Below are 22173 nucleotides of genomic sequence, written 5' to 3' on the forward strand. Positions count from 1 at the left end.
AAAGAATTAACTTGGAGAAACCCAACTTCCCAAGTGCGACTTCCCTGTGGATCCATTTGCATTTTTCCTGCTGTGTAGTCACACCCCACAGATTTCAAACAGAGGGCTTCAAACAGAACAGTGGAAACAGAGGGCTTTGCTATTGCAAAACCTTTATCCTATCTCTAACCCTCGTGTAGTTAGCAGATAGTCATGAGGCTGTAATTATGATTCCAAGAAGATCTTTGTTGTATATAAGACAGCTGCAGAGCTGGGCAATGTTAACATAGAAACAGCAGGTCTTATTGAGTCAGGCAGAAACAAGTATCTCAATTCCTCTTCAGTTGCAAAATGACAAGAACCTGCTAGCCTTTGTATCATCTTGTGTGCACATCTGATCCAGTCAGGTTCTCTTGAGAGAACACTAAAACATTCACACCCCCGGCAACCTCAGAAAGAAAGAACAGAGAAACCCAAGCCATGAATTGACGGCAGTTAAATAATGGGACATGCTCACTGCCTAAGGGTGCACCTCTAAACAAAATCACCACATTTCCACAGAGCTGTGAGTGCCTAACTACATCTTAAATAATAAAGGCTTGGTGTGTGGCAGGAGCTGAAATCAAGATGTCACTCTGCAGTAATGCAACTTGATGACTGATGGTCAGGGGTGGATACTTGGTCCATAATATATTTATCCTCTTTCATCACGTGCTGGGGATGGGAATTAAGCACCAAGGACTGTAAACTGAGGACTACTATCAGAGCTCAAAATCTCATGCAGCATTTCATCTGTAGTTCTAAACAACGTGAACCTTTTATTTTATTTTATTTTTTAAGCCGGTGGAGTGGAGAAAAAGAGAGACCAGTAGGGTAATTAATCAGGTTGTTCTACTAGCCCTCTGTGCAAGAAGAAATGTATACCTTTTGTGAATTTCTGAGATTGCAAACTGAAAAGCAAGGGGAAAATAATATTCCCTTCCATTTTTATTTTTATTCTTTGTTTGTTTGCCGAGCTGCACCTAATTATCTTTGTAGGAAAGACGGTGCAATCTTTGCTGGAATGGCCTTATACACACATGTATGCAGATTTACATCAACCGAGGTGTAAACAAAATGACAAGGAGGATGAGATGGTGGTGTTTACAGATGTGTGGAACACAGGCAATATGTAACGTCTGTCATGACCCTTGAGGGGGAAAATTTGTTCATAGATATTGGCATTCATTTAAAGGTGATTTTCACCACAGGTACTTTACAAAAGAATTGATTTCCTGGAAGTTCAACTCTGCCAATAACTTAAGGTTCAACAGATTTCTCCCTTGCTTCGTTGATGACTTCTTCCAGAAGGTAGAGGAAGCAACCCTCTTGTATCTGGTCCTAACTAATAGAGAAGAGTTGGTCAATGAGGTGGAAACCATGGAATCTTCAGGTGGAAGAGACCGTGTTCTCTTGGAACTGGTTGGACTGAAGAAAGTGGAAACCGAGAGTAGTTTAACACACCCTCTAGACCAGGCTTGTCCAACCTGCGGCCCAAGGGCCACATGCGGCCCAGGTCAGCTCGTAATGCGGCCCAGTGCAATTTTTTATTTTTAAAGAAATGCCAAAGTTTCAAGTTACACTGCTGGCGCTTGCAGCCGGAATGTGGCTGGGGCACGTCACAACAGTGGGGGCGGGGAGAGAGGGAAGGAAGGAAGGAGCAGGAGGGGAGGGGACAGGGGGGCTGCATGACTGCATTGCGCCATCCCTGTCAATAGGTGGACCCCCCTCCTAGCCCCATAAAGCCGCCGGAGTCGAAGCTGGTAGCCTCTGCTGTCTGAGATTGCAGCTGCCGGTAAACGCGCTTGGAGCGGGGCTGCGGAGGACGGCTAGGGCTGCCCCCAATGCGGCCCAAACTAAATTTATGTGCGGCCCAAACCAAATTTTCATCTTCTAATGTGGCCCAGGGAAGGTGAAAGCTTGGACACCCCTGCTCTAGACTTTAGGAAAGCTGATTTCAGTATGTTGAAAGAAATCCACAATTGCTGGGAGTTTCTTAACCATGAGATACTGAAAGCACCATCACAATCAATTCCTTTGAGGAAGAGAGGTGGGAGATGTAAAGAAATTGGGGCAGAGGCATGAAGAGCTGAGCTACAATTTTAAAAGAACTGGTATGGGAAGTAAAAGGAGAGCCAAGGAAGAGTAAGAAGAAAAAGCCAATATTTGCAGAGAAGGTTAGGAAGGCTAAAGCTCAAAATGAGATCAAACTTGCAACAGAGGTGAAAAATAGCAAACAAACAAACAAAAAAAGGATTTCTCAGTTATGCTCAAAGCAAAAGGAAGAAAAAATAAACTGTAGGTCCACTGCATGGAGAGAGTGTTGATAAGACGTGACAAAGAGAAGGCAGAAGCATTGAAACCCTATATTGCCTCTGTTTTCTCACAGAAGGAGAAAAGTGCCCAACCTGGTACAAGAACAATAAAGGAGGAAGCGAGAAGGCTGTTACTGTAGGTAGAGATGGCACAAGGGCACCCACCTACCTTCAATGAATGTCGGTCTCCAGCACCACATGAACTCCATCAAGAGTGCTGGAGGAGCTTGCCAATGTCATCTCAGAGCTTCTGTGGATCATCTTATTCTTGGAGAACAGGTGAAATCTCTGAGGACCAAAAAAAAGCAAACCTTGTTCCATTCTTCATAAAGGGGGGGAGGGGAAGAGATCCTGGCAACTATAGACCAATCAGCTAGACATCAACACCAGGTAAGTGGCAGAAGAGATCACTAGTCCGCCTGTGAGCACTGAGAAAAGGATGCTGTGATTTCTAAGACTCATCAACATGGGTTTTTCGAAAACGGCTCATGCCATGCTAATCTTTTCCCTCCCTCTCTCCACCCCTCCTTCTCTGTTTGCTAGAGTTACAGTACACGTTTGGTGGATAAGAGGGATGCTGTGGATATAGTATATCTTGATTTCAGCATGGTTTTTAACAAGATCCCTCATTATATTCTTGTGACCAAGCTGGTAAAATGTGGGTGAGATAAAGATTTGTATCTGGTTGGCAGGCTGACCTAAGCAGTGCTCACTATGGTTTACCACCATTCTGGACAAATGGGGTGCTACAGGGTTCTGCTTTGGACCCAGTGTTGTTCAATATCTTTATAGATGACCTGGACAAAGGCATGGAAGAGATGCCTACTAGATTTTCAGATGACACCAAATGTGTAGGGGTAATTAATACATCAGGAGAAATTAGGATTCAAAATGACCATAACAGATTAGAGAACTGGGCTGATAGAAATATATTGGGCTATAATGGGGGAAAATTGTAAAGGGTTGCAGTTAGACAGAAAAAAAATCAGATGAACAAAAATAGAATGGGTAGAAGTTGGCTCAGAAGTAGTGCATGTAAAAAGAATCTAGGGGTGTTAGTGGATCATAGGCTAAACCTGAGCCAACAATATGATGTAGCAGCAAAAAAAGCAAACGCTATACCGTGATGTATCAGCACAGGTATAATGTCCAGATCAAGGGAAGTCGTAGCACCACTTTATTCTGCTTTTGTCAGTCCTTAGCTAGAGTACTTTGTCCAGTTCTGGGCACAATAGTTTAAGAAGATTATTGAGAAAATGGAACAGAACAGGGCAGCCAGAATGATAAAAGGTTTGGAAAACAAGCCCTGTGAGGAAAGGATGAGGAAACTGAGCATTTTTAGCCTAGAGAATAGAAGGCTGAGAGGTGATATGATAGCCATCTTCAAGTATTTGAGAAGCTATCATACAAAAGATGGAGCAGGGTTTTTTCTTGTTGTTTTTGACAGCTCAAGAGAATGGGACTAGAATTAATGATTCCAAATTACAAGAAAAGAAATTTTAATTAAACATTAGGACGAACCTTCTAATAGTGGCAGTGGAACTGAAAGCCTCAAGGGTGGTGGGTTCCCCTTCACTGGAGTTTTTTCAACCGTGGTTGGATGACCCTTATCAGGGATGCTTGACCTGTGGATTTTCTGCACTGGTGGGGGAGATGGACTTAATGACCCTTAGGATCCTTTCCAGCTGTACAATTTTATGAGTCTATAATCAATACACTATATCTGCCTATTGAACATTGAGCTGCTAAGACCATTCCTTACCAAAGTGACGAAGGAAGGAAGGAAGGAAGGAAGGAAGGAAGGAAGGAAGGAAGGAAGAGATTCAGAGTTGTGGAGTGACTGATAAAGAGCAAAGAGAGCCATGAATGTGGCAGTCTAAGTTTGGGAGCCCAATTAAGCATGGGAACATCTTTTTTCAGTGACAGATAAGGGTAGGAAGGGATAAATATATTGTGAGACCATGAGGGTGAGGAATACATTGAATCTACGGGATATCTTGGTGTATCTCAGAGGAAGGGGCACCCAAAGGACTTCATGGTTACTTAAGAATTCACAGTGGGCACCAGCCAGCTTGTCCTTTAAAAACACGTCAGCCTTTTCTGAAAAGGTCTGTGGAGATTGTACAAGGTTATTTGGATGGGCTCTGCAAAAACTTCACCTCACAGTGGCTGATATAGCCAAAGATAGTTTGTCAAAAAAGGAAATTAAAGGGAAACTAACTGGTAGTCTAAGGCAGGCACCTAGAGTTAAGGACTCCACTGGAACCCCAGTCAAAATTAAGACATCACAGGGATACTGAAAACAGCAGCAAATGCAACAACAAAAGCATCTTATACGGTATGTCATGTTTTGGTTTCTTTGGATTATCTCTCTGTTGCCAGGTTCAGTTTAAACAGCTCTACTGCAGGAACCAAAATTCTTTCTATCAAACCCTACCCAAGCATTAATGTGGCTGTCTCTTTGCTCAGCTCTTTGTTTAATAAGTGGTGTTAATGACAAACAGGGCCTTGTGGAACACCTTCCCTAGTGAGATCTAGCCATCTCTTTCTTTGATTGCATTCAGATTTGCAGTTGACCTAGCAGTTCCAGAAAGGCTTTTCATCTCTGATGTTGTCACTGCCTTTGCAGCTGTAATTTGATTTTTTTTTCATAGTGCTGTAATAGGATGCTTTCGTGGGTTCCAAATGTTCATATTTGATGGTTGTTGTTTGAAAACAAGAGCCAGTGTGGTGTAGTGTACAGAATGATGGACTAGGATTCAATCACCTGGATTCAAATCTCCGTGTGGCTATGGAAACTTAAGACATTACAATTTTGGTAAAACCATTCCTTAAATATCTCACATTATTTGAGATATTACCCTAAATCAGAAGCAACTTGGCAGTCTATAATACACATTTGTAAATGAGGCTGTCAGCATCTTCAAATATATGACACAGAAAACTAGGATATAAATAATACATTGGCTGAAATCCAGTACTGTAGTAAGTTACAACTAGAGTAAGTAGTTGTTACTAGTTACTAGTCAGTGGGGAACTGGTGAGTCAACATCTATATAGAGTAGTAGAATATACCAGATGGGCGGGATATAAATCGAACAAATAAATAAATAAATATAAGTTCTATTGATTCAATACATCAATTCTAGTTGCAACTTACTACTGTTCAGTATTTTGCGGGTTTGTGGAAACTGTGGAGGAAGGAGGAGGAAGTCTATCAAAAATCTCCCCCTGCTAGTAAAGCCATTCAGCATTGGTGATGCTTTCAAAGACTTCCTGCTTCTGTCCCATAACTTTCATAGCTCCATAGGAATCAGAAAAACTGTGGGACAAAAGTAATAATTTTCTAACTCCTCAAAATAGCCCCTGCTGATGACATCATTTACCTTTCACATGTGTAATTACATCAGTAGGATTTCAGCTGCTAAATAATAGGAAACCAAAACCATATTTTGGGTATAACATTTTTATCAGCCCATCTAGTGTCCTCCAGCTAGACATACATCTCTCAGAATCTCCAGGCAGGCAGCATGGTCAATGATCAGAAATTATTATAGCTGTACTCTATCAATAACCCCAAAATCTAGGGATCTATACTGTATTGTGTTTTTCAAACAGCAAAGAACTGTAGTTTGCTGAAGATGAGCATGAGCCCATGAGAAGGAAGGCGCAGCTCTTCAGATGCATTCTTTCTCTGATCGTGCAAAGCAGCGACAAAGTATCTTGGAAAGGATAGCGTGAGAAAGGAGGCAGGGGGTGCATGTTTTCATTAGAAGCAGCTCAAATGTTTCAGTACTACCTTGGCTTCCTCAGGGTTAATTAGGATGCCCTCTAATAATTGCATCGGGAGAGAAATATTCAGCAGCATCCAAGCACATTCCAAATGGCTGCAAGGCTCTTTGAAAAGCAAATTAGGCGCGTTAAAGAGTTCACGGTAAACATTTATCAAGAGATGTTAATAAAACGGTGAGTGAAGCTACTGTGTTCATGCAGTAGCAAAGGGGATGTTATATCCGGAGAGTAAATAAAAAGATGCTGCTTTTTGAAGTGAAGCTGCAGCTGTACATTTTTCGGCAGAGCTGAGCCAAAAAACCAAGGCAGCCACCTGCTCACTATTTCAATTTCTTACTGCAGAAGATATTTTCTTCGACTACAACTCCTAGAATCCCCCAGTCGACATGGGCAGCATGGGCACTGTTGAGGGAATTATGAGAGTGGTAATCCAAGAACATACCTTTCCCGGAATCTGCTTATTTCAAGAAACAATTTCCAATGAAGACATTCTGAAAGAAAGCAAAGTAAAGCTGAAAAGAAAGGTAGTCCCTGTATGGCAGGGGTCCCCAACCCCTGGGCTGTGGACCAGTCCTGGTCAGTGGCCTTGGAAGGACCAGGCCACTGGAACAGATGAGCGGCGAGCGAAGCTCCGCCTTCTGTCAGCTCACTCCTGTTAGGTTCTAATGCCAGAGGAAGCTCCGCCTCCTCTGACAGGAGGCGGAGCTTCACTCCCCACTTCCCTCCTGCTGCTGCTAGATCAGCTGTCCCTGTGGCGTTAGAATCTGATAGGAGCCTAGGCTGATCTAACAGGAGGCGGAGCTTCAATTGCAGCTCACCTCCTGCTTCTTCTCGCCGCTCGTCTGTCCCGGCACAAAACATGTAATGAGCTTGATTCAAAGCTACCCTCTAACAACTTACTACATAACAGGTACCCCGCCCCCCGGTCCTTGGGAGAATGGTCTTCAGCTAAACCAGTCCCTGGTGTCAAAACGGTTGGGGACCACTGCTGTATGGTGTTGTGGACAGACTAGGACTCAGGAGACTTGGGTTCAAATCCCTGCTCAGCCATAGAAACTCACTGGCTGGGGATAAAAGCATTCCTTAAATATCTTATATGCCTTGTAAGCATTACTGTAATTGGGATGGGACACAATGGCACATAACCAAGATGGAGAATGCACAATGTCTCCTCCCTCCTAATTTGTATCACTTTCTACATGTACAGGAGAACTTTCTCAAGTGGACAGTCTGTGGCTGCACTTTTACGTTTTTTCATTGATGTGAATCAGTGGTTCCCAGCTTTGGGTAACCCAAGTGTCCTTGGACTGCAACACCCAGAAACCCCAGGCAGCACAACTGGTGGTGAAGGTTTCTGGGAAATATAGTCCAAGAATGTCTGGGTTACCCAAGGCTGGGAGTCATTGGTGTAAATGAAATTGGGAGGGATGATAGACCCTGAACAGCAGAGCAAACGTGTCAAGTGTCAAACAGGGATGTGTGCACTACATGCCTTTACATTTTTTAAAAAAATAAAAGCCCAGATAAATGTTTGCTCCATCTGTTTCAGTTTATGCTCTGAATCCTGATTTGTCAATGTGCTTCACTTTTCCCTGAAAAACCCATACTTCATATAAATTGGTTGGAATGAGACTGATTCGGTTCAGCTGAATCTGATGCCCAGGCCTAAATTCAACGTTTAGAAAAGACGGGCATCCAAATTGCATTGAGAGCCTTCTCCTTCTACAGAGGAGGCTTTCCCCTCCAGCAAGTCCTTCCTATACAGTATGTGTACTAAAAGGAAATGGAAACAGAGGTGGGGTGAGATGACTAATCTTCTCCTTCTTCCTCATATATGTGTCTTGCTCCATTTCATAACGTCTGAATATGGCTATAGTAATGCTAAGTGCTAGATATCAGAACTAGTGATTCAGTCAAAAATCCATGGACAAGGCCCTAATAATTCTGTGGGAAATGAGGTTATAAGATGCCACCCACTCCCACCACACTTGCATTTCACTGCTTATGCTTGTTGATTCTTCCGCATGTTTACTTAGAAAAACTCAGTGGGACTTAACTGTTGATTAGGCATCTCAGATACACTATTCCTGCCCTCCCAATATACCATTTAAGCTTTTTGGGGAGCAGTCATCCTTTGAATAAAACATATTTAAGGTTGTGCCAGTCATTTTGTTTATCATGCTCTGCTGCCAAAAATCAACAAATCAAAACAAATCATTTCAACATGAATGGGATAGCTTTAAAATGAGAGGTCATTTCAAGCCAGCCTTGTAAAAGAAACAATTCCATCATACGGAGGACAGGCAGCCAGCAACCTTGATGCAGGCTTGTTCCCTGTACAGAATGTGACTCCTGGGCGTTTCGGTGGCTTTGTTATGTTTCTTACCATTTCTCATCACAAATATTTAAGCCTTGTGGGATTTCTGAGGGTATTCTAAAGCAGGGGTCCCCAGCCTTGGGCCTCCAGATGTTCTTGGACTTCAACTCCCAGAAATCCTAGCCAGCAGATGTGGTGGTGAAGGCTTCTGGGAGTTGTAGTCCAAGAACATCTGGAGTCCAAGATTGGGGACCATTGATCTAAAGGGAGTGTCACAGATTGTGGGGAAATGGGAAGCCGTGTTGCATAGGGCCCCACAGGCCGTGACACGGCCAGGCTGGAGATGCCCTGGGGCACAGCATCTCAGGGACATATACTGTATGCTCCCTGTTGACTCCTCCCTGATGTCCTTTGCCTTCAACCTTCCTGGTGTTCCTTCTCTTCTCCCTCTGCTCTTTCTCCCTTGTCCCCTCCCCTCACCTGTCTTGCTTTTCTTTCTCTCTCAATCCTGGCCCTCCACCCTCCATGCCTGCCTTTGGGGGGGGGAATTTGGGGGAATGGTTAGAGTTCTATCCCATGGAGGACAGGTGACAGAAAGAAGAGGAAGGAGGGAGAGTGAGGTGACGATCTGCTTTAAAATCCACTTTGATGAGGATGAAGAGTCCTTTGGCTCAGTATGAGGAGTGGATCCAAGCACCCGATGACTTGACTGTCAACCAGTGCATACCAGTCCAGCCTGTTGCTGGGCAGCCATGGATTGATATCCCCTTACAGGTACAACCATGGGCACGAGACCACTAGGGAAATCAGTTTAGCAGTTTAGGGGGGGCTTTGATCACACTCCTGAGCAGGGCCTGCTCCTCAGTGTTCCCTATTTAGACTCCCCCCCATGCAAAGGTCACACATGCCTGGGAGCCCTGCTTGTGTCCAGTTACCCATCTCCCATTCTTCAGATTTGTTTCTATGCACATAAAACCACAGGAGAGTCACAGCCCACAGGTCATATTTGCCTCCTGCTAATTATTCCTACTGCAACCAAACCTTGAGGCAAGCCCTGATATTCATCAATTTGAAGATATGGTTATACTAAGGGAAAAACGAGATGATAAGTTCATAAGAGGGTTGATAAGTAACATTTGTAAGGTGCTAATAGAAGCGAAAGACCAACATGAAATGCTTAAGGTATCACAGGAAATGGATTTGGGAAGGGAAATAAGTACCGAAGTATGGGAAAATATTTGGGATAAAAGAATATTAAAATGCATTTCAGTAAGAATAAAAAAAATACATATTATGAACTAGGTTAGCGATGGTATGTAACACTGGTAAAATTGAATTTTATAGATGGTAAATTTTCAAATTTACGCTGGAGACACAATCATCATGTAGATACTTACTTTCATAGGTTGTGGGAATGGAAAAATGTAATGAAATTCTGGGAGCTGGTGTTTGAAGAAATGAATGAAATACTGGAGTTAAATGTAGAGTTTACCTCGAGAATAGCACTGCTATCAATAGTTGACAAAGAACAATGGAATTGGACAGTAAAAAAAAAATGATAACAAATTTAGTATCACCAGCAATAATTATAGCTAAGAATTGGAAATATAAAGCATGAATTTCAATTAAATGAATTGTATAAAGAAGTATAGAATATAGCTATTAATAGTAAATTAATGTGTGATATTATGTTTAAAAATAAATTGATAAACATAACTTTAGTGATATTTGGGTGGTTTTTATGGACTATATATTAATTAAAAGAAAGGGTCCTGCGTCATCAAAAGAATCAGTGCAGTTCTGGAAGGGGAATGGGGCATTATTAATGAAATAAATGCAGAATGTCTTCAAAGGTCCTGGTGGAGAGAAGCACTTTGTGTATGTCTCTTTCCATTAAGGTTTTTTATTTGTTAGTTTTGTATTACTGTGTATTTTATAATCTTGAATATATTAATAAGAAATAAGGTATCTTATTAAGGACGTGGTGGCGCTGTGGGCTAAACCGCAGAAGCCTGTGCTGCAGGGTCAGAAGACCAAGCAGTCGTAAGATCGAATCCACGCGACGGAGTGAGTGCCCGTTGCTTGTCCCAGCTCCCGCCAACCTAGCGGTTCGAAAGCATGCAAATGCGAGTAGATAAATAGGTACCATCTCGGTGGGAAGGTAAACAGCGTTCCGTGTCTAAATCACACTGGCCATGTGACCACGGAAAGATTGTCTTCGGACAAATGCTGGCTCTATGGCTTGAAGAGCGGGATGAGCGCCGCCCCCTAAAGTCGGACACGACTGGACAAAAATTGTCAAGGAACCTTTTTAAGGTATCTTGGTTTGTTTTTTTTAATTCGTAGGATGAAATAATCAATAGAGCTCTGGTGAAAGTCTACAGGACAGGAATTCTTAGCTCCTGATTCGAAACGGGTACAAAACTTGCTTTGGAAATTCATGCCAGTTCGTATGCGTGGTACCACAGGTGCTGCATGTTTTCTTCCCCCACCTTCCCAGCCACCCACCCACCGGTCATAGCACACTCCTCTCCTCTTCCTCTTTGCCTGTTCAACCAGTCCTTGGCAGGAGCACGGGGTTGTCTGTCATACCCTCGTGTCTGAGCGGCTGATCAGCCAAAGAGGGAGGGTAGGGAAGCCCATGGTCCTGCTGGAGGCTGGTTCAACAACCAAAGAGAAGCAGAAGAGGAGCATGCATGGATGGTGAGTGGGGGGATCCAGCTGGGGAGGCGGGAGAAGGGCATGTGCAGCACCTCTGGTGCCGTGAGTACAAACTCTCGTGAGTACGAACCATATTTAATCTCGATCTGGAAACTCTGGGCGCATTCAGTGTGTCTTCCTTACCCATGCATAAAGGCATCAAGCCACAATCAGCAAATTTATGTTTAAGAGACTAGGCCTTTAGTCACCCAAGACACAATACATACAATCCTGGCAACATTCAAGGGATAAGGCATTGTTATTTTTGTTCTTCTGGAGAGGGAAAGGCTGAAGCACTTGAAATGAATTTCAACTGAAGGGTTAAATTTTTTTTTGCAGAATTCTCCAGAGGAGATTCAACAACAATGAGATTCTACAAACAGAATTTGCTCATCCTCCACCTTGAATGAAAGAACAGGGGAGTTCCTACGCAAACTCAAGGAGGACAAGCTTGGGGAAAGCTTTAATTGCTGCTGCATTCCAGCTGATCCAGTTCTCATTAAATTGATGGGTTGCTGACCTTCAAATGAGATTGTAATACTGTAATTGTAGTTAACCATCTGACTCCATGATCCTGAGTTCCCCCACTTTTGATGAAACTACTGCTTGCACTGAATGCACATATAATTAGTTTTAGGAGTACTGGAGAGACATGACCTTGATATTTCATCATCATCTCTCTGGTTTGTTAAGGTTCATCCAGAAGATATATATATTATTCCTGAAGCTACAAATGTTTGGCAAACTGATTCACATCCCTTAATCCATCTTTGACAGATGCTGTCTGCAAGTGTCTGCTTCCATATGACGATGCTGTCCAGCTAGTTGCCCGGATTTATCACTAACAGCAGCTTTGAACCCAAATCCTCAATTAGCATAAAATTACTATAATTTAACCATAGCCATCGCAGCTGACAGCCTCTTATTTCAAGATGTCTGGCTGGCTGCTAGACTGCAAGCCGCATCAACCAGCCTGTGTAATAACCTCAAAGAGAAATCCTGGCGTGAATGTGTCTTTCAACACCAAATGCCACAATTACCACTTCAAATGCCCTTCTCTGTTACAGCATCACCGCAAGGGTAAGGTAGAAGAAGGAGATGCCCTCTGGAAGCCATCTGATGATGATGATGACAACAACACATCATCCCTTCCTGGCTGTCCTTTCCTATGCCCTGCAGGTGATCTTCTTATCTTAATGGTCACCCTATAGTGGCCAGATTCCTACTCTGCAGCGCCCTTTCCATTCCCTATGGAAGAGGATATGTGTATGTATTATTCTCTTTTATGGGGAGTGGAAATGGGCTGTGAAACTGGAACCCAGGCACATGAGGGAACCATTGGTCCCTGCTCTAAATCTGATGTCGTAAAGCGAATTGTGAGTCTCCTCCACCCAAGGATTTTCATACAGCATTTTTGGATTCTGAAGTCCTACACCTACAGCCATCCACCACTGATCAAAGTGCTCCTTCTACCCACTGTTACAATCACCACCAGACTAAGCTTGCCTAACAGGATGTTGCTCCACCAAAGCTTTGAAAAGTTCTCTTTTTTAAAATTAATATTTCCAGAAACATCAAGTTTGGGATTCTGGGATCACAGTCCATAAAAGTAACTTTTCTAAATCCTGGACCCCACTATTGTAGGAAGGATCTCATTGCATTGTGTGATGGCTGCCAGTGATTAAGTCCATCATGGAGAGGGGAGCTATGGCTTCTTCAGTACTTGTTGATGGAAGCATCCATCTTGTAGGAAGGCAGCAATATGTGAGAAAGGATACTTTTAGGATAGATGTGGAAGACAGTTGGTAATCCAGATGTTTTAGATTTCAACTCGCAGAAGCCCAGGTATTAGGAATTTTAGGAGCTGTCATTTAGAGGACTCATTCCTGCAATAGGAACTGTATTCTAACTGTTGTTATTCTTGCATGGTGTTGACATGGTAGGCCAGAACCCATTGGCCTAGCCTTTCCCAGTGTGTTGCCTTCCTGATCATTTCAATTACAGCTCCCACCAGCATCCTAAACATTGGCCAGGCTAGCTGGGACTGATGCCGGTTATACTCCAAAGAATCTAGACGATGTCCTGTTAGGAATGGCCACATTAGCAGGTCATCAAAACCATCATAAGCAGGCAAGTTAGGAGTGGTGAGGCACAAGGTTCTATGATGAATCAGCCTTTGACAACTTTGGGATGCATTGTCTCCAGCCAGCATGAACAACAATCAGGAATGATGGGAGTTGTGGCCTAACAAGCTAGGAAAGACACAGAGGCAATCAAGTCTGAATCCTGCCCCCCCCCCCCAAAGACCCTATAGATCTCCCTCTGTTCAGTCAACATTAGTGTTCATGCCCAGGAAACAAGAATATTGACTTCCAAGACATCACTTCCAATTTAATACTATCGATAATATATTTGGTGACCTTCCTCTTTCCACTAGGCTACTGTGAGGATGTTTCCTCTTCAGCTCTTTCTGGGCAGGAAAGCAGGACGGAGCAGTTGTAACCTTGTGATTATATATATATATGTGGCCTTAACAAGCTAATTGCCTCTGCATTAATATTCCAAAGGAGTTGTTTTCTGATCAAAGCAGATCAATTAAAGCCATTAAAAGAGAAATGCATGCAGTGGCACTGATGAAAATTCAACATGACTATGTAAGCACTATGGCTCAGGCAGTACAAGTACAAAGTTAATTGTGGAAATGTAGAAAGTCTATTTTTCCTTCAGGGAAAAATGCATATGCAAGTCCAAAAACATAGAACATTGTGAATTCCAAAAAATACTGGGGCACTTCCAGATGATGAGCCTTTAGCATAATGCAGTCACTGCTTGATGGGAAGCTTAAACATGCCACAGGTCCATTTATCCTTGTGCTGTCAAGATTGACTGGCAGTGGCTCTCCAGGGTTTTAGGCACTAGTCTTTCTTAGCTCTATACCAAACAACCCCTCATAGCCTCCCATCCAAGCACCAGCCGGCTCCCATCTTGCTTAGCTTCTCAAAGATGTTCGTCTTTTCTGACCATGAAGACATGGCATTGCAAATTCTCTTCCTGTAAAGTATTTGCAGAAGTCATCTATGAGTATACTGGAGCTTATGTATGGATTTTATTAAGTGATATCCACAATTAGTGGGTCTGACATGACCATGATTGTTTGTTTGTTTATCTATCCATTCCACCCAAATATTGATAAAGCCACTACTCCGAGGAGCTAACAAACCAAGATCAAAATAATATATGAGGAAGGCAGGAGAGAAAGAATGCAATGAAGGAGTTCAGTGGATTTATTTTTAAATTCTATTTTTTATTCCTGTTTTTATTTTCCTCACAAAATGTCTTCTGATCATCAAGCATTCTGCTCTGTTTAAAAAAAAAATAACCAAGAAACACCCCAATTCTTGCTTGTAATAGATTTTTGACAGCTGACTCTTTGATTGCTTTTTATTGTTCAATCAGTGAGATATTCAAGATACAGCTTTACAGATATTATTTAAACTTCTAATACATAGCTCATCAAAACTCAAGGCGCTGTCAAGAGTAAAGCACAATAATGAGATAAAACATATTCAAATTCTAGCATAATCTCATTTCAGGGATAGCAATAAGTAGCAAATAAAACTTGCCATAAAACTCTCAATAAAAAAAAATCAATAAAATTTCCATAGTTCACATTGCTTCTCCAAATGCATGATACCAATAAATCAGACATTACATGCCACAATGCAATGTGGTTTTGCTTTATAAGATATTCCTCTGCATGGTGCTGTAGCTTATGCGGTCTAGCAAGGTCCCATCCTGTTCCCTTTTCTAGTTAATTTGGAGGGGGAAATCATCGGGAGATCTGGAGTTCAGTCTCATCAGTATGCTGATGATGCTCAGCTGTCTCTCTCTCTCGTCCATCTGGTTCCTAGGAGGCAATGGAAGTTCTGAACCCAGTGTCTGAAATCAGAAGGGATGAAAGGCTGGAAGTGAGCCAACAGAGAAAAGTGAAGCTTAATCCAGACAAGGGGGAAAAAAGGGTTCCTGGTCAGCCAGAAAGCAAATTAGGGAGAAAAATTGGAGGCTGCTTTAGGATGGGGTTACGCTGTCCATGAAGAGCCAGGCTGGCAGATGGGGGGGATGCAAAAGCAAATCTACCTCTCTCTCTTTTTTTGGATTCCCCCCCTTCTCTCTTTCTACTACTCAAGATTTTGTTTTGCTTTATTTTTCAACCACACAGCGAATGTGCAGTTCAACAACGAGAGTTGTGCACTTCAACAATGCAGGTTGTGCAGAAACTCTAGTATTTTTTTTATTTTATTTTTTATTTATTGTATTTATACCCTGCCTATCTAGTCATTTCGACCACTCTAGGCGGCTGTATTAGTATCTTAATTCATGTAAAAAGTGACCCATAGCAATAGAAAAAGCAAAGTACAGTAGGGCCCCCATATCGGTTCCAAGCTCCCCCCCCCCGTGAATACTGAAAAGTGCAGATTATAGCTAAAACAGTCTGTTGGACCCAGGACTCCTCTCTACATGTAATTTTTAATCTCAATGGGGCCTCTATGATTAAGAGGTGAGTTAAAATCTTCTCTCATTCCTCAACATGCTGAAGACTGAAGATGATCATCTCTCTCTCTCCCTCCCCCCCCCCTCTCTCTCTCTCTCTCTCTCTCTCTCTCTCTCTCACACACACACACACACACACACACACACACACACACACACACACACACACACACACACACACACACACACACACACACACACACACACACACACACACACACACACACACACACACACATATATATCTCAATCTCTCTGTGGGTTTTCTTTGAAGGCAGTTTGGCTTATGTTAGTGTCCCTTGTCTGGCCTCACCATCCATCTCAGCTCAGAGCTTTACAACAACTCTTCTCTGGAAGGTAGAGGAAATTGCTTCAAGTTGGTGGGAGACTAGGTGAAATGGCAGTGTTTGGCTCCCTCTAGTAACCAGTTCTGATAATTACACCTTGAAAATCCATATTTGTAGGTTTTTTTCTTTTAATATTCTCAGACTGTGGATAAGTGAATCAGTGAATATTGATCCCGCTAGTATGGGGGTCCTACTGCGTTTCAGCAATCAGAATGCAAAAGCCTGACACAGCCTCCTGTTTCTCCTTAACTTGCACAAGCACTACTTATAGATGTCACAGCTTTGTAGAAATAAACAAACAAACAAACATTGCCAAGATTTCCAAGATGAAGGAAAACATGCAAAAGCATGGGGTACTGTTTCCTGATGTGTGAGGCAAAATTGCTGCTGATTTTAGGATGAGACTGGTAATGTAACGTTCAGAGTCAGAACTACTAAGAGCAATGTTTATCTTACTAAAGGCGCTCATTCTCTCACCATCCCTTGCCACTGTTTCGTTTATTTCATGTGCAACAAACTGCCTTTTGACTATGTCGCACCACTGTGACTTTGTGCTGGTTTATTTTTGCTTTTATTTATTTTCTTTTAATTATGTATTATATTACTGGTTTTATGTACACTGCCCAAAATAGTGCTGTGTGCTAATGGGGCGATAGATAAATGACAAAAGTAAATACTGTAATAAATATTTCCAACATAATGTTAAAACTATTTTTTGTTTGGGGCTAGCCATCTTTTGGTGGACTTTGAATATGCTACACTTTTGTACTAGCGTGGCAAGCTCTCACTGTGTGTAAACATCTAAATGTTATGGAACATGACTCTAAGCGACAAGGCAGGTGTCTCGGTAAACATATAGCGGTGTGTTGTAGCAATGCGCAGTGAGCATTATTCACAAGAATTAGAATCACATATTTTTGATTTCCATTATCTATAACTCACAGGATTATTTAAAATATTGTGTATTGGATTGCCTCTCAAAAGGGCCTGCTAGATCAGAGCTGTAGCAAGCCTATTGAACAGGATGAGCCCCTTGGAACATGTGGCAATTTTCTTATTCCAAGCTCATTTCAGGCACTGCTTGTCACCTTTGAAGCCTCAAATAGCTCAGAACCAGAATACTTTAAAGCAGTGGCCCCAACCTTTTTAACTCCATGGACCAGTTAGGGAAGGCAGGACACACACCCCTGTGCTCGCATGCATGCACGAAGGAGAGGGGACGCTCTCACATACATGCGCAAAGGGGCTGTGTGGGGGCGGGAGTGCGTGCAGGCTGTGTGGGGGAGATCTATCTACATGGCCCAGTCTGGCCCAGGCCATGGACTGGCACCAGGTCGTGGACTGGGGGGTTGGAGACCCCTGCTTTAAAGGCCTCTTGCTTCCATATGAGTCAAGACATTGCTTGGGATCATCTGGTGAGACCCATTTCATGTTGTACCTCTGTTTAAAGTTGATCTGGCAGAAACAATGGAAAGGGTTCTCTCTATCGTAGCACTAAATATCTGTCTCAGAATAACTTATTTTTTGGCCACAATAGACTGACATGGCCCACCCCCCAAAATTTTTATTTACGTGGGCATGAAGTTAACGATGAACTGCACAAGGTGATTTAGAAACCAAAGTGACATACTGTACTGTATTTATACCAAAGCTATGTATCCAAGCAAACAGATTTGCAGATTAAGTAATGGCCAATCACAGAACAAAAGGCTAATTTGCAGGATACACGGGTGAGAAAAATTTGTTTTATGATAAACAGGTGTCTTTCAGCTCTTAAGGAAGTCGTAGTTCTAACAACATGATAACTGGATTGCATGATTTGAGACTTAGTTAATGATTATTTCTCACTGAGGTTATTTTCTTTGTTCTGCCACCAATGTCTCTTTCAAAATTTTGTCAGTTTTCCTGTTGTTATTTCATGAATTGTTTTTTGTTACTTCAACTTTGTGATCCACCTTGAGTGACACATGACATAGGAGCACATTTTCTCTTTATAAAAATAAATTACTCTATAACATTGGCTTAGCCATCAAAAAACAACATAAAAGCCTATACTAGGCAAAGAAGACAAAGAGGAAGAGGAGGGGGTCAAAGACTGTAAGTGAGCTGGTAAGCATGTGACTATGACTCTAAGTCTTCCCACTACAAACGGGAGATCACATGAATGTATCCTCTACCCTGATAATTTGCATGTTAGAGAGGAGTATTGTTCCACCTGGTATATTGTTTTTATGTGTAGAGACAGAGGAATTGTATGGATGATCATTTGAGCTAAGGCTAGAGGAAGGAAGCAGACAAGAATCCCAGTGGGAGCTGATTGCCCTGTCACCATAACGCTGTCAGAGGACTGCTGGCTAGGCACTGATGGTGGTCCATGTATTCATCCATAATTCTCTTTTGCCCTGTTTCCCCATTAATGACCTTTAAAAAAAAATTACAAATCCATACAAAAATGCATAAATAAATACAGTATAAGCATGCTTTTCCAGAAACAAAATAGATATTCGTTGTTATGTGTTTTCCGGGCTGTTTGGCCATGTTCTTAAGGTTTTTCCTCTTAACGTTTTGCCAGTCTCTGTGGCGGGCATCTTCAGAGGACAGGAGTCAGAACTCTGTCTATGCTCTGGATATTCCTATATCTATTTGTTGTAAAATACCCATTTTAAAATGAATTTTGTTACTGTTTTTGAGCTGGGAAGATTTGAAGGAATGGTAGACCTGAAGGGTAATTATAACCTGACCTATACATTAGTCTGGGAGATGTGGAAACAGGCTGGCTTGTGCTGCAATGTGCAAATACTGGACTCTTCAGACACCCTGAGGCTGAATCCATTGCCAAGTGACGAAGATACATTTCATTTTGAGGAATGAAGTTAAAACAGGAAGTGGGGAAGGGGCAGCCACTGAGGAAGAAAATACATTTGGCTTTGGAAGAACCATTTAAAATGGACAGTTTGCCAAGATGAAGAAAATTACCTTGGAGTTCATATCTGGGAGTATCTGGAGAGGAGAACTAGAGAGGAAGAGAACGAAAATTAAATAATACTTAAACTCATTTCGCCATCTTAGCAGTGTCAATAGCCAACAGACTTTGGAAAGTTACTTGGGGAAACATTATAATTACCATTCTAAAGTCTTCCAGTAATTAGTAAACATTATTTCTTTATTTATTATATTTTTCATACAGCAGCCTTTCCTCCTCCACCCCGGGTGGTTTCCAGCAATAAAATAATCATAAAGAAAAACTAAATCCCACCTAACCCAAAAAATATAAGTAAAGAAATATAATATAAAAAGATGAGTCTAAAAAATCAAGATGGCGTCAGTTTTTGCATTATTCAAAAGTAAGTACAGGAGTTACTTTTAAGTCACCTTTAAGAATAAAAAAAAAGGGACCCAGGTTTACCTGGAGGTCTCCCATTGTTGCCAGAGCAGCAGTCCCTGGGCTGGTGGTAGGTCACGAAAGGGACTGGAGTCAACATGGCAGCCCCTATACAGCTGCTCTGGTGCACTGGGGAGGTTAGGTGGAAAGGGCAGGGGATTCCCTGCTGGCATCCCATTGGCCAGTGGAGAAGAGTTTTTCTCTCTGCCAGCTTTCATTGGCTGGTAGGACATGTCAGATTAGAACTTTGGGCAGGTGGCCTGGGGGACAGCAGGCTTCAATCCAGTCCCCCTGCCCGACGTAAAGGAGGAGCAGGGAGACTGCTCTGGCCAGTTTGTACCTCACCAGCTTTTTTTCCCTACCCCCGCTCCCTGTTTTATGGTGGTATGGGTCAGGTTTACTGCTTGGGTATCAGGGGTAATTGGTCAGTTGTTTAGAGCTGCAACGTCCAAAGTTCAAGATAGCATGATATATCACATCTCCAATAGAACAGGAACCAAAAGAAAAAACTGTGACTCAAACATGGAATTTGATTCGCAGCCTAACATGTTGTGTGTAGTTTGCGTCCCTGGGAGGAGTTTTTCTGGGCTAGAGTGATTGTCTGTCTATCTCCTGTACTAACGAATAGTTCCTTCCAGCCTTTGACTTCAGAGAGAGCCCCACCTCTCTGCTGAGTGCTCTTTTCCCTCTCTTTCTATGGTTGGTGGCAGTTGTTTTGTTTGCTGTTGATCTGTTCAGTTTGTTGCTAAGTATGAGTGCGGAAAAGAAAGCAACATACACAAGTTTGTACTTTCAGGTAATTGTAAGTAAAGAAACTTTTTGGTCCTTAATCAACCATCTCTTGATTAGGACAATAGCCTACCTCACAAACTAGCCTTCTCACAGCCACAAATACTCCACCCACTCTCAAGCCTACCCAGAGCACAGTTTGCTGTCCTCTGAAGATACCGGCCACAGAGACTGGCGAAACGTTAGGAAGAACCACTTTCAGAACACGGCCAAGAAGCCCGAAAAACCCACAACAACCATTAGATCCCGGCCGTGAAAGCCTTCACGAATACAAAGAAACTTTTTTTTAAATTCTTTCTCCTACAAATGTTCTCAGAGTGAGCTATTGAGACTTTACGTGCCAGTTAATGAGAAAGGGATGGATTCTGGGGTTAACTGGTAGCAATTGTCCTCCTGGTGTCTCTGTACTGTGTAGCAAAAAGGAATTTTACCAGAAATTCAAAAAAACTGCAACATCGAATGCAATCAGTATAGCAGTATATCCTCAAATTTATGGACAGCTACTAAAGCTACGTGGTGGTGCTGTGGATTAAACTGCAGAAGCCTCTGTGCTGCAAGGTCAGAAGACCTGCAGTTGTAAGATCAAATCCATGCAACGGAGTGAGCCCCCATAGCTTCTCCCAGCTCCTGCCAACCTAGCGGTTCAAAAGCATGCAAATTCAAAATGTGAGTAGATAAACAGGTACCACCACGGTGGGAAGGTCACGGCATTCCGTGTCTAGTCACGCTGGCCAGGTGACCACGGAAGATTCATCTTCAGACAAATGCTAGCTCTGGGGGTTAGAAATGGAGATGAGCACCGCCCCCTAGAATCGGACATGACTGGACAAATTGTCAAGGGGAACCTTTACCTTTACTAAAGCATACCTTAGAGAAGTAAATATTAAGTGAATATTAGGATTTCTTCCCAAGCTCATATAATTCTTTTCCAAATGAATAGTCACACAGTCTGTTTCCTGACCAACTAAGCTCTTTTCTTTTTTCCTTCAAACCTGTTCACATGACTGCCACCTAGTGCTTCAGGAGCAAGCCGTTTATTTGAATTTTTCTTTGTTGTCAGTTTCAAATTAAATGGCTTAACTTGACATTTTGGGTAGATGGGCAGAAGGATTGCCTCTTCAAAATTTCAGCCAAAAAAAAAAAGATACTTAATTTTTTTAAAAAGCGCCTTTTAAACCTTTGCTTAGGATAACAAGATTTGCCTTTGCAAGAATGCAAAGGCGTCTTCCTCCTTCACCTTCCTCAGTGACTTTTGTCCATGGGGCTGTTGTTATTCCAAATTATTCCCTTAAGATTCTTCTGCCTACCGTTTTTCCTCCTAATTTCTGGTTCCCTTCCCATTTGCCTTCCGTAAACACAGAATGGTGAATGAGATGGGTAGTCAGTCACATTGTGGGGAGAGGGGAAATAATAAGGTGGGTACGGCAAGATAGCCACCCCTGTCTCTTCTCCTCTGAAGAATGTCTGCTTCCCCCCAACTCCACACCAACAGCCTTACAGTGGAGGAAAAGGAATCAAGAATTCTAAGCCTCTTACATTTCACTCCAGCCATAGACTGGCCATTGTGCAGACCGCTTTGGACTGTATTTTCAAGTGCATTCCAGGTAAACAATGTACTATAGAAAAATGTATTTGCTTTGGTGCATGATCAAAGTGGTTAGCAGGTAGATTTTTCATATGTTCCCTGTATAGTACTTTCATTCTTCTCTCTCTCACACACACATACATACACTTTGAGAAAAGCTGGTGCTGTTTTACAATCCAACAAAATGGTGTGTTTTTTTTAAAAAAAAACACACACAGTATAAAACTATGACTTTATTCTTAGCGTTTTCTTTGGAGGACTAAGGAGGAAAAAAAAGTCCTCTCTTGTGCCTTGCTTTATCTTTTCCTGCCCTTTAACCATCCCTATTAGATGAAAGAAAAATTGGCGACAGTGTTTTAAGGAATAGCTAATCCACA

The 22173-nt window shown here is 42.3% G+C and overlaps 2 long non-coding RNA genes across 2 annotated transcripts in view; one reads left to right on the plus strand and one right to left on the minus strand.

The window, feature by feature from the left end:
* LOC140701754 (uncharacterized) overlaps nt 1-11669 on the plus strand; it is a 29895-nt gene extending 18226 nt beyond the window's left edge. The window contains exon 2 of the long non-coding RNA XR_012080729.2: nt 11482-11669. This is a non-coding gene — a long non-coding RNA (uncharacterized LOC140701754). The remainder of the gene's footprint in view (nt 1-11481) is intronic.
* A 2896-nt stretch (nt 11670-14565) lies between these two features.
* LOC140701760 (uncharacterized) lies at nt 14566-19520 on the minus strand. Its single transcript, XR_012080739.2, has 3 exons — nt 19447-19520; nt 19017-19053; nt 14566-15081 (listed from the first exon to the last, which is right to left on the minus strand). It is a non-coding gene; the product is annotated as an uncharacterized LOC140701760 (long non-coding RNA).
* Between the last annotated feature and the right edge of the window lie 2653 nt (nt 19521-22173).

The sequence above is a fragment of the Pogona vitticeps genome, chromosome 1 (genome assembly GCF_051106095.1).
Source record: "Pogona vitticeps strain Pit_001003342236 chromosome 1, PviZW2.1, whole genome shotgun sequence".
NCBI classification, from domain to species: Eukaryota; Metazoa; Chordata; class Lepidosauria; order Squamata; family Agamidae; genus Pogona; species Pogona vitticeps.